The 16,859-nt window shown below is 40.4% G+C and overlaps 1 long non-coding RNA gene and 1 other non-coding gene across 6 annotated transcripts in view; both read left to right on the plus strand.

Annotated features, from left to right (window-relative positions):
* The window catches only part of LOC141569348 (uncharacterized), a 151,437-nt gene that overhangs the window by 43,232 nt on the left and 91,346 nt on the right, over positions 1-16,859 (plus strand). For 3 of the 5 annotated variants that reach the window (XR_016022794.1, XR_016022792.1, XR_012492887.2), the window contains exon 1: positions 5,924-6,149. This is a non-coding gene — a long non-coding RNA (uncharacterized LOC141569348). Of the gene's footprint in view, positions 1-5,923; positions 6,150-6,173; positions 6,282-16,859 lie in introns of those variants that run through there. The other 2 variants (XR_016022793.1, XR_016022795.1) reach the window with 2 other exon arrangements.
* TRNAR-UCU (transfer RNA arginine (anticodon UCU)) lies at positions 6,196-6,269 on the plus strand. Its single transcript has one exon. It is a non-coding gene; the product is annotated as a tRNA-Arg (tRNA).

A 16,859-nucleotide genomic window follows, 5' to 3' on the forward strand; every position in this document is an offset into this window, starting at 1 on the left:
AACAGAGGCAGAGAGTCTGGATTCTAAAGAGGAGAAAGGGTGTTTAACTAGAGGGGTAGCACCAAGAATTAACTTATTTGTTGGGGAATGGAGATGAAACAGAGAGCCATGTTTCCCACCAAATTCCCAGAAAGGTCTGTTGGGACATGATTGCCCACTGCCTCTCCTTTTGTTAAACATTGCGAGCTTCTTCCTCCTTCTTGACCAAAGAGAATTCATGTCCTTGGAGACATACACTAGAATTCTCTAGATGGTTTTCTAGAGAAGGCTGAGATAAAGGAATTATCTATCTCCGTATTCTTCATCATTCCTCAGACTCCTTTAGGGAGTTGGCCTCTGCATGGACTGTGTTGTGATTTTTACTAGTCACTAGAGGTCTAACCCATTTTGAGATAGGTTGGTTCTAGGTCTATTTTGTGGGGAGGCTTGAGAGACCTGGGTAATCAATTGTACTGGGCTAGACCTAGAGTGGTGTCTGAAAGTAAGATGTGATATAAAGCAAAATTTGCCCTGTATTTGTCCTCCTTTGGCTTAATTCTCAGACTCAGTTATTACTTGGATTATCTCACTTCCTCCATCTTAGAGGATAGGAAGTGGGATGGGGAAGGAATGAGCAATCCTCAGTTGGGCTCATCATCTGAGGATAGAAGAAAACAGAAGGCTGTATGAACGTAAATTCTTCATTGTGATGGGTTAGAAAAATGCATGAAAGGAATAAACAAATGAGCACAGGGAAAGACCCCACAAGGACAAAATGTCTAGAAAAGAAGTGATGGGCCTTTTTGCCTTATAGACATGTCCATGTTGCCCTTCTTTAAAGTGTAGGGAGTTATGAGCTAAACATCTATTAGTTCTGCAGAGTGGACTGACTATTATAACCCTGACTACAAAAAGCACCTTTTCAACCTCCCTGGGAGGGCTGAGGGCAGGAATATGGTGGGCTCTCAGGTGTAAAATACCAAGAGGGAACTGACAGTACTTAGGAACATGAAATGATGGTATATGGAAACCATTTCTACAGGATTTTCCCACAACAGATGTCAATTACTGTATTTTGCCGTGTATAATGCACACTTTTTTGCCCAAATTTGCGAGGGAAAAATAAAGATATGCATTATACATGGGTAGTACTAATTCCGTATATATATATAAATGTTTTTAATTTTTTTTATTTATGCTTATGAGTTAAAAGTGTAACTCTAGAAATCAATAACAATATCCGTATGCAAAATAATACCCTGAAATACAATAATCGGTTTTGTTGAACTTTTGATGAACTTGTAATGACGAAGAGTTCTCAGCCTTCTATGATGAGTAAATATCGTAAATTTGTTACCGGTACATAAAATTTCTTGTACCTTGTATTTGTTCTGGTGTTTTTTAAATTATTTGTTACATCACACTTCTTGTACCACAATATGTCTAAAAAATGAATGCTAAAATTCCTTTATAATACAAAAACCAAGTAATGTAAACAAATGAAAATTTGAATTAAAAGATTTTTTTACCTGAAAGTTTGGGCCAAAAACATAGGTGTACATTATACACAGCAAAATACGTTAATGAGGTTTGGGACAGTGTAGGGACTGGGAGATAAAGTATAGCATTTAAGAACTATGCTATCCAAATGACTACTTTACTATTTTGGTCCATCTAATATCCCTTAGCATTTGAAACATGGACTAGTTTAATATAGTCAATAATAGTCTAATAACTGTTAGGTCTCTGAATATTAGAGACCTTGACTTAATGTTAGGTCTCTGAATGTTAGGGCTCAGAGACTTTGACTTACAGACAGAGCCATGTCTGCAAGAAAACAACAAAATGTCTGTTGGCCTGCACCTGCAGACAGAGCCAAACTTGCGATAACAGAAAACGCTGCAAAACAGCTACTGGCTACAGGTAGCCAGCATTTTCTGTTCAAACAATACTACCCTGTCAGTACTGCCCCTATATAACTCTCTTCACCCCCTCCCTCAGGGCTGCAAGTCTCCTTTAGACATGTAGCCTGGGCTGTAGCCATCTTTTGCTCAGCCTGATAAACTTTTGTCTCTTACAATAAAAACTTTCTTAACTTGCCTGACCATGCACATTCCTTTACCGGCCACCTATCAATAACTATGTATGGTATCAGGTGGGTACTAGACTTATTGGGGTGATCACTTTATAAGTTATATAAATATCTAATCACTATGTTGTACACCTGAACCTAATATAATATTGTATGTCAATTATAATAGAAATTTTTTTTAAAAAAATTGAAAAAAGAAACACAGACTAGTTGGTAGCTTTACGGAAACTGTGATTAGGACCATAGTAGGATGTTAATTGTTTCTGTTTCTGGGCCAACAGGAATTTTTTGTGTGTGGCATTTATCATATGTATCCCACCAATGCTTTATGAATAAAATAATGAATGAGTATTACCAGTTTGCCTGTGGGGGTCAAAGAATGGGACTCAATTAGAAGTATGAGTAATGTTTGAATCACAGATCTTTGAAGAATTAAGTAAGTACAAAAAATTTTTGGAAGGCAATGTATTTGTCTTCTTAAGTGTTTACATAAACACAAATGACATACCTGGCTTAAAAGAAGAAAGAGATGTACTGTGGGGACAGAGTCCCAGAGAGCAGTTTCCAGGCTCTCGGCCTCGCGTGGAAGGTGGTGGCCTATTAGATGGCCATCAGCTGTAATCAGATGGCCATCCACTCTGTCTGGGTGGCCATCAGCTGTTACCGGTTAGCCATTAGCCACTGATATAGCTGCCGTGGCTGCGTTGGTTGGTTGGTTGGTTGGTTGGTTGGTTGGTTGGTTGGTTGGCAGAGAAGTGGATGGTGAATTGCGGCTATCAAGTGGGGTTAGCAAGCACGGATGGTGGGTTGCAGATCGTGTAGATCCTACTTCCTGGGTCTCGCCCCGCCACCAGCGAGACTGGGGTGCAGGAGGACCCCTCATTGGGGTACTGGCAAATGTTTGCTTTTTTGTCTTGACCAGCCACCATCGAGAATATAGTGGTATGAACCCCCTATCCATGGCTCCATTGATGTTCCTTTTTGACCTCACCATATCCTGTGTTCTTGTGTGGGGAGTGGAGCCAAGACCCTGCATGACATGTACTGTCTTCAGTCACTTTGAATGGCTTGACCTCATCATTCCTGCCCCTCCCTTTAAAACTTCCACTCTCTTTGATTGCTTCCCTTATTTAAATTGAAAACCTAGTTTAGAGACATTATTCATACTTATCAAGAAGCTTTATATGGTTTATGGTTGATAAAGTGAAACCAGAAATGTCAGAGAGACATCTCTTATTTGAGAAAAGCCCTCAGACAAAGTCCAGAGTATTTTTGTTGATATAGATTGGGAGTATAAGCGGTCCTGGAAAGACTTGTTGAGGAGGAGTGTTTTTTGCTACACTGGAGAGATTGCTGTTGGGGGTGGAAGGTAAGGGAAAGATAAAGAAGTGTATTTAAAAAGAAGGAGGCAGCTCAGACAATGGAGTCAAGAATTATAACTCATGGAATGGAGGAAGAACGAGGACAAAACCTTGAACCAGCTAATCTTTAAGAATAGCATTTATTATTACCCCCGGTTTATAATGTAGAAATGGAAAATTGAGGAGTAAAGTAATTTTCTCAGGGTTTTGAAGCAAGTAAGTTGCACAGCTTGTATTGAGGCTGGATCTTTTTACTTCCAGACTTATATGGTCTTGGTGTTAACTCGGAAAATTGACACCTTATTTGGTGGACAATAAGATAGATGTTGTCTTTTCTCCCACATGTCTTCCAGAGTAGTTGCTACATGGGAATTTGCCTACAGGATCCTGAGGGCAGTACCACGTCACCTATTTATCTCTCATTATTGTATCCCCAATGGTGAGTGAGAACATTGCAAACAATGAATGAAGCTGCTGGAGGGAGTTGGAGAGCTGGACTCTACATTCAGCTTGTGGAGAACACATGATCTCTAAAGAGGCAATGAAGCTTTGGGCAAAACTTGGTCTGGGGGTGGCCGGTTAGCTCAGTTGGTTAGAGCATGGTGCTGATAACACCAAAGTTGCTGGTTCGATCCCTCCGTGGGCCACTGTGAGCTACACCCCCCTTAAAACAAACAAACAAACAAACAAACTTGGTCTGACAGATTTCTTGGTTATAGAACAATATCTTTATGAAGAGCAGAGGGTTTGTGTTTGCGTCTGAGAGAACAGTGATGGAACCTGGTGGGAAGTGTTGTGAGAATCTGTATTGCATCCATGTGGTTCATGGCTGGCCAGTGGGGTTGAGCTTCCCTTTACAGTCACATGGACCTCCAGATTAGTTCTTTAAGTAGCACCTTGTTACTAGACACTCAATACACTTTCTGGCTAGTACTGAGTTCTGTGTCAGGTTGTTGAGTTGTCTAGGATAGATATGTTAAGGAAGGCCTATTCTATCCTTTCTTTATTATATACATCATCAGTTTTACTTTTCTGAGCCCCCCATCTCGAGGTCCTCGATGGAAGGCAAGTTTGGTTGGAGTGGCTGCTTTTCCCCAGGTGTTGCAGTCTTCTCCTTATATCCCAACCTGACTGAATCACCTTCGTCCTGTTCTGTCTCAGATCTCATTCTTGGGGCTATATGAATAGGTAGGGAAGTGTGAGAGATCAGTGATTAGTGATTATAGTATTAGACTTAGAGGGCCCTAAAAGATCTTTCAATCTAAGCACTTCGTATTGTCCTATTCTTCGCTTGGCTGTCCCTTTGTCTCACAGTTTAGAGAGGACGAACTTGAGTTATGATTGGAGTCAGTTGGCAGTATCCAGATCTGTGAGCCATAGAAGCACACACTGTGACAGAGGAGGAGGGAATCTGAACCAGCTTCCTGCTTTTATTGTAACCTTTGAGTGGGAGTGCTATGGTGAACACTGAATCAAAGTCTTTAAATTAATGCGTTGTCATTGGAGTATAGAGGCCAGTTGTCCCCTGATTTACCTGGGAATCAAATAGGAAAAGGTGAACTGAAGGTGAAGTAAAGAGGACTTAGATTAGACATTCAGAAGAACTGGCACAGTGGAAACTATAACCAGCAGTGATTATGGGATTGTCTTCTATAGGAGGCTTTTTAAAAATAGCAACTATTTTCTTGGATCTGGGCTGGTATGGAGGCCTTTATACATGGTTATGGAGAAATGGTCATTTTGATTTTCCTAGGAGGCCTCTAGAAAGCCCAGACAGCTGAGAAATCCTCATTCTTTGAATTAGGCAGCGCTGGGAGGAAGAATGGCAGAGAGTTATAGCTAGGGAAGATGGGGGAGGGGAAGCAGGTATTCATAGAGGTCTGTGTGAGGACCATCTGTATTTCATTAGGGAGCTGCTGCTCTCACCCTCCTCCCTATATGCATGTTCTCTCTCTCTCTCTCTCTCTCTCTCTCTCTCTCTGTTTCTCTCTCTCTCTCTCTCTGTCTCTCTCTCCCCCCACCCCCCACCCCCACCCCCTCCCCGAGCGCGCGCGCACACACACACACACACACACACACACACACACTCACCACTGTTTCGTCTCCTCCTCCATCCTTAATTCTAGTGAAGATGGTGAAGGAACACCACATCAGACTCCTGGTACCTCTTCCCTAGGCGTGACAGATACAGCTCTCAAAGTTGAGAACTTGACCCGGTCTCCTGGAACCCTGCTTCCCTGGCAGTCTCTGCCGCTGTTCACGCTGTTTCTTTACAGAAGCAGTTCCTTTGTCTCAGAGATCAACGATTTTCCTGAATTCCCTAGCTATGCTCAGCCTGTCTGAGAATAGCTTGACTGGGATGAAACCACAGTAAAGGAGAGGGGTGGAGGTAGATGTGGCTTCTCATTGCTCTGCTGGACAGAGTGTGCTCTGCTTAGTTAGCATGAGAATAGGGAGGTTTTCTCCGTATCCTCTTTTAGGGATCGAGAGGAAAGGAGAGCAAAGGTTCTAGCTCTGTCCTACTCGATCAGAGATTCTGGGACTCAGCAAGTGACCATAATCACATTCCTCCTATCCTCTGAGGACCTCAGGACCCACAGTATTGAGAAAAGCTTTGATGGAGCCGGCTGGTGGATCTCCACTCCAGATTTTCCAGCTGTCCCTGTCCCCCCACCGCTGAGAGAGCAGGATGCTGAGATGACTCCGTGATGCAGAAGGTATGTGCTTTTTCAGTTCTGGTGCTGATGCTATGTGTGTGGTGAGGTCTCTGTGGCGCAATGGACGAGCGCGCTGGACTTCTAATCCAGAGGTTCCGGGTTCGAGTCCCGGCAGAGATGATCACCTAGCAGGTACCCCTTTCATTTTCTATGCTGTCATGCTAGGTTTACAATTATATTTATCCCTCTCTGGAGTCTGTAGTGCAGCGAAAGGAAACCACTTTCCTTGGGAATCCTGGGCCTCCTCTCCTTTTCCCTCCCCACCTTTGATTCTTTCTCTTTTCCTCCCTTACTGATTTTCATTGTTAGTGAAGGCTCAGATGTCTGCTGCATCTCTCTACTCAGACTGAATAATACAGCCTTTGCATCCTTTGCTTCACTGATGACTGAGATGCCAGGTCACTGGTTCTTGGACCACTATAGTTTGCTCCTTTTGCCTCTGTAAACACAAGAAGGCAGACTTTCCCATCTGCCAATAAGGAAATGTCCAGTAGTCCTCTAAAGTAACACCTACCTTGACCTGATAGATCAGGAGATGGATGGGGTCATGCAGAGGATAATTTCTTGTGCTATCTTTGTCAACTATGTTTACATTCCTAGGGCTTTTTGTGCTAAAGCTCATCATGCATTTCCTCATCTACAAGGTGAGATGTAATCATTGCTCTTTGTCTCAGTGGAATAAACTACACAGCAGCACACTAATTACTAGTGGCAGATGAATTTCTTCCCAGAAACTCAAAGTTCTTATACTTAAATGCTCTTTACTGTGAAAAGTTTGCAGCCTTTCCTATTTGCAGAGCAACTTTAAGGGTTGTATCTAAATGCTATTTTCATAATTCCCAGTTTCCAACAAGCCATCTTTTCACCATCTCTCTCATCTTACATTCATTTTTGCTCTCTTTCCCTGTCTCACCTTCAGCAAGATTGGCAGGGAGCTTGGGTTTCTATTTTGGGCTGGTTTGGCTCTTTCTCCCTTGCATATCACAGCGTCCAGCCTATTAGCTAGAGGGTGCCACCCAAGCCAGGAACTGACCTCCACCTCCTGTGAACCCAGGAAACCTGAGAAGACACACTCCTCCTCCCACTGCTGGGAAGTGAGCATCTTGCCCACACGGGACTCTGCACAGGTGACCAGGGGACACAGTCAGCCGTGGATTGGGCTCTGAGAAAGCTGGGGTGGGGTGAAGGGGGAAAATCCACACATGGTTTAATCATACAAACGCCATGCCAAAAAGCAGGAGTTGATAGGGCAGAAAGGAGGACTCTGGGGGGAGACTGATGCTTTTTTGTCTTTAGGACATGTGCACTTTTTTAGCAAATTGAAACTCCTGAAATTTGAAGTAATGAGGTACTTTAAAGGACTTAACAATTCTTGTAGGAAGAGCCCACATAGCTTTCCTTCTTTGAGTTATGTTGGTGGAATGCAAATCAGATATTAACCACCTCCATAAGCCTCATTGGGCATGCCCTTTGGAGGATACTGCTGTGGACCAGAAATCGCTGCACAGACCCATCTGGAACTTGTCTTTTATTATTATTAGCTCAGCCTATGATAGATATTTTACTTTAAGCTCTGGCCTGAAAGGAAAAATTGGTGTGTGTGTCGGAGGCGATAGAGGATGGGGGCATTTTAGGGAAGTGGACTGTCACATTTTTCAACCATATCTAGAATACTCCGTCTTTCTAGTTCCCCCTGTATCATTGTATTGCAATGAGGCTGCTCAACAGTAATGAGAAGTAAGGAGGTTGTCCCTCTATCCCTGTTAAAGGTTGGGACAAATGTCTAGATCCATTATAGCCCACATTAAGGTTTGTTCAGTGCTAGAAGCTTTCTAGAAATAAAGACTTCATGAAATTTTGGGAGTGTGGGCTGAGAACTGAGAGGGGATGTGTGCCCAAGTAGGCATCAAACTGATATTTGTTCAGAAGTTTGATCAGGGTGCAATGTAGCCAGCTCCTTAGGTGAAGTTCTATACCAGTGAGAATTAAAACCCAAAGATAATCCCTCAAACCCGATTTTTGCCAATCATTTTTATTTTCTAACTAGGAATCAGAAGACCTTGGTTTGAGTTGCAGCTTGTCCAAGTTGCTAAATCTCTCTGAACTTTAATTTGCTTGTTTATAAAAACAAGATTTTATTATCTATCCTCCAAATGTGAAAATGAATGAGAAAGTCCATTATACAGCTATGTACAGATGTAGAGGCTATGTTAGCATTCTAGTTGCTTTTGCCTGTCTCTCCTCAACATGTGGGAAAGGTGCTTGGCTGTAAAGTGGGGAATAAAGGGTATGAAGGATCAGCCCTGCCTGGAGCATCCAGGGTGACTGTACCTTCAGTTGGAGCTGATGCTGACTTGTGCTATCCTAAGGAAGAGGGCAAATTGGACTTTTCTAGCTGGTGGAGTCCTTCAGAGGGCAGATGGTCCCTCTGTGCGTTAGCTAGGGGCTTCATCTCAGCAGGTAGGTTGAGGTCCTTGCTGGCTACGCTACTTAAGGGAACTGGAAGCTTCCACTGATTCAAATATCACCCAACCTTCAGCCCCCTCAGTCTCTGAGAAGTGCTGTTTCGGGGACTTCAAGAAGAATATCACAAGACTGGGGGTAAGATTTTCCATATTGGTAAAATTTCCTCTATATGTTGTAACACCTTTCTTAATACATGAGCGCTAACTCCTAATTTATGAATGCCATAATTACTATATTTTAAAGATATAATATAAAATAAAGATGAGTGAGTTTTTTTTCTAAAGTTATTTCACTCAAATGCTTCAGAGGTTTGGAGCTCATCCTTAATTACAAAGTATGCCAGCTAGATGTATCTTATTTACTATTATATTCTCAGTGCCTGAAACATGGTAGGCATTTAATGGACATGTTTGGAACAATTGATGTTTAGATTGGCTATAAATCATGTAGATAGAAAAGAGAACGAGACATAGCTCCTAGGGATCATGAACACAGGCAATATCTTCATATATTAATTCATTTACTTTACAAACATTCATGAAGTGCCCATTTTGTACCACTTTCCAAGTTCCAGGCACTGAGATCCAAAATAGCAGTGCCCACCTCCGTCATGGAGTGCTTATTTCCTTGGCAAAGACAAAGAATAGATAGGTAAATAACGTTATCATAGAATTGTAAGTAGAGACACTTATCCACAGTTTCACTTTCCTTGGTTTCAGTTTCCCATGGTTAACTATGGTATGAAAATATCAAATAACAAATTCCAGAAATAAACAATTCGTAAGTTTTAAATTGCACGCCATCCTAAGTAGCGTGATGAAATCTCGCACCATCCCACTCCATCCTGCCTGGTATGTGAATCGGCCCTTTGTCCAGCATGTCCGTGCTTTGTACACTAACCTCCCATTAGACACTTAGGAGCATCTCAGTTATCAGATCTACTGTCATGGTATCACAGTGCTTATGTACAGGTAACCCTTATTTTACTTATTAAGGGTTCCAAATCCATTCACATAACTTTTATTACAGTAAATTGTTACAATTGTTCTATTTTATTATTAGTTATTGTTAATCTCTTACTGTGCCTAATTTTAAATTAAACTTTATCGTAGGTATGTATGTACATGTAGGAAAGAACAGTATTTGAGTATGTTGGGTTTGATACTATCCATCGTTTCAGGCATCCAGTGAGCTCTTCAAATGTATCCCCCATGGATAAGGGGAGACTAGTGTACATGCTGGAGGAATGTAACTGATGGTAAGAGGTAGCAGTTGTGAAGCATGATGGTCACAGAAGACCTCTCTCAGGAGATAACGTTTGAGTGAAGAATGAATGAAGCAAAAGAGATCAATGAGAGATAGATGGTAGGCATTCCAATCAGAAAAACCAGAAGAGACCCTGAGTTGGGCTTGATGGCTTTGGGGGAAAACACAAAGGTCAGCATGACTGGCGCGGAGGGAGCAATGGGGAGATTTAGGTTCAGAGAATAATATGGGCATGTGCCATGTAGGACAACATTCTCAACTCTGTCACATCCAAATGTGCCTTGTATAATCAGTCTAGTATTTTCTCACTTCTCCTGTACTATCCTGCAATGAAATTCCTAGGTACTATAACATTCCTACACACACAATTAAAAGAAATAAATCTTAGGTATAATATGAGAGAAATAAAAGGAAATAAATTTGTAACAATATGTATTTGGATATGTAAATGATACACTAGCAGTCTTGTATCTATATGAACTTACTTTCAATGAAACAGATATATTTATACTTATTTATATTTATATCTGCATTTATTTATATTTATACCAATGCTAGCATGTTGCATTGCTGACACATATCACAAAGCATGTTATTTACCATCAGTGTTTTGATTTTCCAAACTGCTGAACACTTCTTGATAAAGTTATGATTAAAACAATTTAAAACTTCTCGCAAAATACACAGTATTTTTAAGGATATTTATTAGGTTGGTGCAAAAGTAATTGCGGTTTTTGCAATTATTTTTAACCTCTTAAACCGCAATTATTTTTGCACCAACCTAATATCCTTAAATACACAGGATATTTAAGAAAGTTTTAAACCATGCAGAAAACCCCCTATATTTATTTGTGAAAATGAGTTCGATTCTAGGCTCAGATGCCAACAACTAGATTTCAAAAGAGATAGACAACATGGGGCAAGTCTTCTTCATGTAAGATGCACCTGCACATTGTGGGATACATAAATCCCAGCTACCATTCCTGTCTTCAGCTAATAGTGGTCCCCAGTCATTGTGAAAACAAAAACGACCCCACCAGATTTTCAAACCACTTCCTAGAGGCGATTCCAGACCCATTGGCAAGTGATGAATACGGCTTTTAGGTCCGGCGTGTTAATGAAAACCATTAGTGAGTTTCAGCAGAGGAGTGAAGGAATTTGATTTGTGTTAAATGGCTAATTTTAGCTATTGGTAGAGAGTAGACTGGGATAGGGGTGGGAGCAGGTTTTCAGGTCTGCTGGACTCAAAGCCTTTTAGAAGTAGCCAAGAGTGGCGTTGTGGTTCCCAACTGGTGCCCACCTACAAAAGTGACTTATTAGCTCTGGAGGGCTGACCTGGCATGGATCACTTATATTGTGTGTGGGAACTAGTTATTTTGATTTATTGTCATTATAATGGTTGTTATCTACTAATGAAAATGTTTATTTTATTTGTATTTAAAAGCTGTAGTAAATTGAACTTACTCCCCCAAATACTATTTCAGTGTTTATGTCCTTAGTAGTTCCTATAAATTATAATGGAATAGAATGTCTTTAACTTCCCTGTGTCCTCCTTGGAACTTGGATCTTTTGCTTGTAATGTTGTTCTGTGATGGTTCTGTTGAGAGAATGGATTGTGAGACATGGAGCATTATAATAAAGTTGAAAACATGAGCATAGTGGAAGAAGCAACTGCATGGGAATGATGTGGACTTGGGTCTGCATCTGAGGCCTGTCTCTTTACTCAGACAACTGGGCACACACTAGGTCTCTTGAGCCTTGGTTTCCTCATCTAGAAAATGATCCAATATAATAATACCTAGAATTAAATAAAGGAAAATACCAAAGTGTCTGTATAGTTATATACATGTGCAAAAGCAATGCTACCACAGACAGTCCTTTCAAACAGTCTTCAGATCGCATGCATCGTGCTAGTTTCTTGGAGATTGTGGGTTTTTGGACTTATCCATGGACTTCATGTTTCTTACCCTTGAAAATGCTTGGTCAAAGTGCAGTGCTGGGGAAGTAAAAAATGTCTAATATAGCTTCAGTAGCAGATACCCTCCAACAGAACTTTCTGTTTCCTGCAGTGGTGGTGGGAGCCCTGAATTTCTCTCTGGGGCTATGTGCATAGAAACTTTGTAGCAATCCTTAGTCCAGCCCCAGGAACAAAGTTTCACACTCCCTGTGGAGAAGGTCATGTGAAGCCTCTTCTGCAGGGAGCAATGCAGGTGTTAATGACAGGGATGAGGGCAAATGTGTCTAGAAAAGGCAGGTAGGTGTCTCTAGAGGTGGAATTAGACTAAAGCCAAATTCCTGGAGAGGCGGGAGGAGAAAGGAGACCAGAGCTTGGCTTCTGTGTGCCTGGCCTGGTCTGGGGCCTTTTCTGGGAGTCTTCCCTGCCACGGACACAGCTTAGTCTTGAGTCTCAGTCCTGAGTCTCTGGAATCACCAATAACTCCTAATAATCTTTTCCTTCCTTCCTTTTGTTACATCTACAGGCCACTTTTGAGGAAGGAAATGGTGCCTTTCAAAATAACAGACAATTTAGAACTAATTATGTTTATTTTGAAGGAATGTGAAACTTTTTTGTTTTCAAATTATGTACAAACTTCTAGTAGTGCTTTTTAAATTTTTGTACTTAAGTGTGCCCCTAATAGAAGGAGAATGATTGCTTACCCCTAGGTATCAAGAAGCAGAGCCTAAAGTGACCTTTGTCAAGTATAACATTCCTTTGAAGTCTTATATTTTATGCTACATTACAGTACAAATTTTGAGTTATACATCATCATGCTTGCACTTTTTTAAGTACAAAAATTATCTGGCCCAAAATCTTATAGTAAAAGTGATGCCTGGCATACCTCACATATTGTTGCCTGGCATACCCTAGGTATAAAAACGCAGAAATAAATTAATATTAAAAATGAGTTTGTGATCCCAGAGTATCCACTCAGAGATGAGGAGGAGATAGTCCAGAGACAGGTTAAGTAGATAGAAACCTGACAGAGTAAACAGTAATTCATTTATTCATTCAGCAAATATTTATTTAGTATCTACTATGTGCGAAGCATTGAACTAGGTACTGGGATGCAATGGTGAGCAAAAAGAGACAGAATGATCACACAAATATACGTAAAATTGCAGCTATGAGCAAAAGAGAGATCTATGGAGCAAAGAAAGTTTGGGGAGCTGACCTCTTCAGAGGAAAGCTTCTTCCAGGAACTGTCTTTTGACTTCAGTATGAAAGATCAGTAGGAAATAACGAGGTAAAGAATGAAGGAAAGAGCTTTTTCAGACAGAAATAGGGAGCACAAAGGTCTTGTGTTGGGAAGGAGAACAAAGGACTGAAGAGCAAGCGTAGTTTGACTACAGAAAGTGAGGCAGAAGGTGGTGAGAAATGATGTTGGAGAGAGAGGCAGGAGGCTGACCCCACATGGCATTATAGTACGTGTAGGGGGTTTTGTCTTTATCCAAAAGACAAGGGAAAACCACTGAAGGGTTTTAAGCCAGAGAATAACATGCTTAGATTTGCATTTCAGAAATATTACTCCAGCTGCTGCTCCAAGTACAGAGAGGAAGGGTGCTGGGGTAGATGCTGGAGCTGAATTAGTAATTACCACCAATAGTTGTGAGAAGTGATATTAGCTTCGATTAGGGGGATGATAATGGTGTTGGTGGTGGTAATGGTGGAGGTAGAAGAAGATAGGTTTTAGAGTACTTGTGAGCTAAAATGTGCAGGATTTGGTGATGAATGGAAATGGCAGAAAGAGGAAGGGGTTGTCAGGGATGGTGCCAAGATTTCTGGCTTGCCTACCATTGACCAAGACAGGAAACACTGGAAGAAGTTCAGGTTTGGTGGAGAAAATGGTGAGTTTAGTTTTGACCTTCAAATTTGAGGTGTTTTTGAGATATCCAAGAACAGATGTCAAGTATGTATGAAGTTGAGAGCTGGGTTATGGTCTAAATTGATGGTTTGATTTGGGGGACTCATCTGCATGCTGGTGGAATTTGAAGCCATAGTATGAATGAAGTCACCTAGGAGAAAGTGTAGAGTGTGAAGAAAGACTTAAAAATGAGCTAAGAAGAACTTCAACATTTGATAAGAGAGAGGAGTTAGAAAAGCAGTGGCCAAGAGGTAGGAGGAAAACAAGAATATTATCACTTTCAAAGCCATGGGAAGGGAATGTTCAAGAAGGGACTTGGTTGGGCACCACGTGTTTCTGAGAAGTCAAGAATGATCATCACTAAAAACTACCTATTAGATTAAGTGACATGGAAATAAGTTGTTTCAGTTTCTATGGAGTACCACGGCAGGAAACCGGACTGAAGTGGACTGCAGAGGGGATGAGAGGTGAGGACATTGAAGAAATGCAAACAGGCAACTCTTAGAAGTTTGGTTGAGAGGGATGAGGAACAGGTGGTGACAGGAGGCAAACAAAATATTTTGTTTTCCCTTATTTTAAAACTTTAAATTATGGAAATTTTTAAACATAAATAAAATTAGAATAGTGTTATGAATCCACTTGTACCCGTCACTCAGTTTTAACAGTGATCAACACTTGAACAAACTTGTATCTATACCTCCACCCATTTTATTTTCTTTTTAGTGGGAGAGATGAGCTAATTTGAAAGCTATTGGGAAGGAATTTGTTGAAAGGAGAGTGAATATTTGCGAGAGAGAGGAAAAAAAGAGGCATAAGTGATAGCCAAGGTTTCTGAGAAGGTGAGAGGGGCACAGGAGAAGGGATTAACTTTAGGAAACTGAGGAGCCAGCTCCTCTGCTGCCACAGGAGAGAAAGTAGGTGAGGTGGTATGATGTGTGCAGATGTATATTTACATGTTTAACATCATCTGGCAAATAATAAAATGTCACCTGATGATGGAGGTAGCTCCTCTTCCTCCGCTTTTTCTTCCTTCTCCGTCTTTTATTATTTTTTATTTTTTTAAAATTTTTATTAAAATATAGCTAACATAAAATATTATATTAGTTTCAGGGGTGCATCATAGTTATTTACAGTACCCACCTGGCACTATACATAGTTATTACCATATTTTTTGTTATATTCCTTATGTTAAAGAAGTGATCACCATGATAAATCCAGCAGCCATCTGACATAGTACCAGCTATCACAATATTATTGACTATATTTCCTACGCTGTACAGTACATCCGCAAGACTTATTTGTTTTATACCTGGAGTGTTGAACCTCATTGCCCTTTACCATCCCTCCCTTTTTAATTTTTAAATTATGGTCGACATTCAATATTATATTAATTTCAGGTGTGCAGCATAGTGGTTAGACATTTATATAATTTACCAAGTGATCCCTTGACTAGTACCCACCTGGCACCATACATAGTTATAACCATATTCTCGATACAGTCCTTATGCTTTACTTTACATCCCATGACTATTTTATAACTACCAGTTTATATTTCTTAATCCCTTTACCTTTTCCCCCCTAACCCCAACACCCTCCCATCTATCACCCTAATAAATCCAGTACCCATCTGACACCACAGTTATTACAATATGATTGACTGACTATATTCCTTATGCTATTCCCTACATCCCCATGACTACTGGGTAACAACTAATCTGTACTTCTTAATCCCTTCCCCTTTTTCACCCACCCCCAACACTCCTCCCATCTGGCAACTATCAAAATGTTCTCTGTATCTATGAGTTTGTTTCTCTTTCATTTGTTTATTTTGTTCTTTAGATTCTACTTCTTTGTTCTTTAGAAATCATATTACATTTGTCTTTCACTTTCTGACTTACTACACTCAGCACGATACCCTCTAGGCCAGGCCCATCCAGGTAGTTGCAGATGGTAAGATTTCATTATTTTTTTACAGCTGAGTAGTATTCCATTGTATATATGTACTATCTCTTCTTTTTTCCATTCATCCATTCAGGGACACCCAGGTTGCCTTCATATCTTGGCTATTGTAAATAATGCTGCAATGAACATATGGATGAGCACATCCCCTTGAAATAGCATTTTGGGTTTCTTCAGATAAATACCCAGAAGTGGGATTACTAAATCCTTCTTTGTCTCATGCTTTAGTCTTTGTTTTAAAGACTATTTTGTCTGGTTTAAGTATTGCTACCCCAGCTTTTTCTCTTTGTTTCCATTTTGATGTAATATCTTTTTCCCAGCCCTTTACTTTCCGTCTGTGTGTGTGTTTCAATCTGAAGTGAGTCTCTTGTAGGCAGCATATGTAAGGGTCTTGTTTTCTAATCCATTCAGCACCCCCTCCCCATCTTTTGATTGGAACATTTAGTCCATTCACATTGAAAGTAATTGTTGATAGGTATTTAGTTCTTTTCATTGTATTATTCATACTTTTTGTGTGTGTGTGTGTCTTTAAGTAGTCCCTCTAAGATTTCTTGTAATACTGGTTTGGTGGTGATGAACTCCTTTAGCTTTTTCTTGTCTGGTAAGCTCTTTATTTGTCCTTTGATTCTAAGTGATAGCTTTGCTGAGTAGAATAATCTTGGGTTTTAGGTCTTGGCTTTTCATCACTTTGAATAAATTGTGTCAATCCCTTCTGGCCTGCAAAGTTTCTGTTGAGAAATCAGCTGACAATCTTATGGCAGCTCCCTTATAAGTAACTAACTACTTTTCTCTTGCTGCTTTTAAGATTCTCTCTAACCTTTGGCATTTCAATTAAGATGTGTCTTGGTGTTGGCTTCTTTGGGTTCATCTTGTTTGGCAAACAGCACTTCTTGGGCTTGTATTAGATTGGTGCAAAAGTAATTGTGGTTTAAAAGAGTAAAAATAATTGCAAAAAACGTAATTACTTTTTGCACCAACCTAATATATCTATTTCCTTTGTCAGGTTAAGGAAGTTTTCAGTCATTATTTCTTCACATAGGTTTTCAATTCCTTGCTCTCTCTCTTCTCCTTATGGTACCCCTATAATGTGAATGTTGGTACACTTGATGTTGTCCCAGAGACCCTTTAAGCTCTCCTTATTTTTTTTTTCTTTTTG

The sequence above is a fragment of the Rhinolophus sinicus genome, chromosome 11, assembly GCF_057876585.1.
Source record: "Rhinolophus sinicus isolate RSI-liver-muscle chromosome 11, RSI-T2T, whole genome shotgun sequence".
NCBI lineage: Eukaryota > Metazoa > Chordata > Mammalia > Chiroptera > Rhinolophidae > Rhinolophus > Rhinolophus sinicus.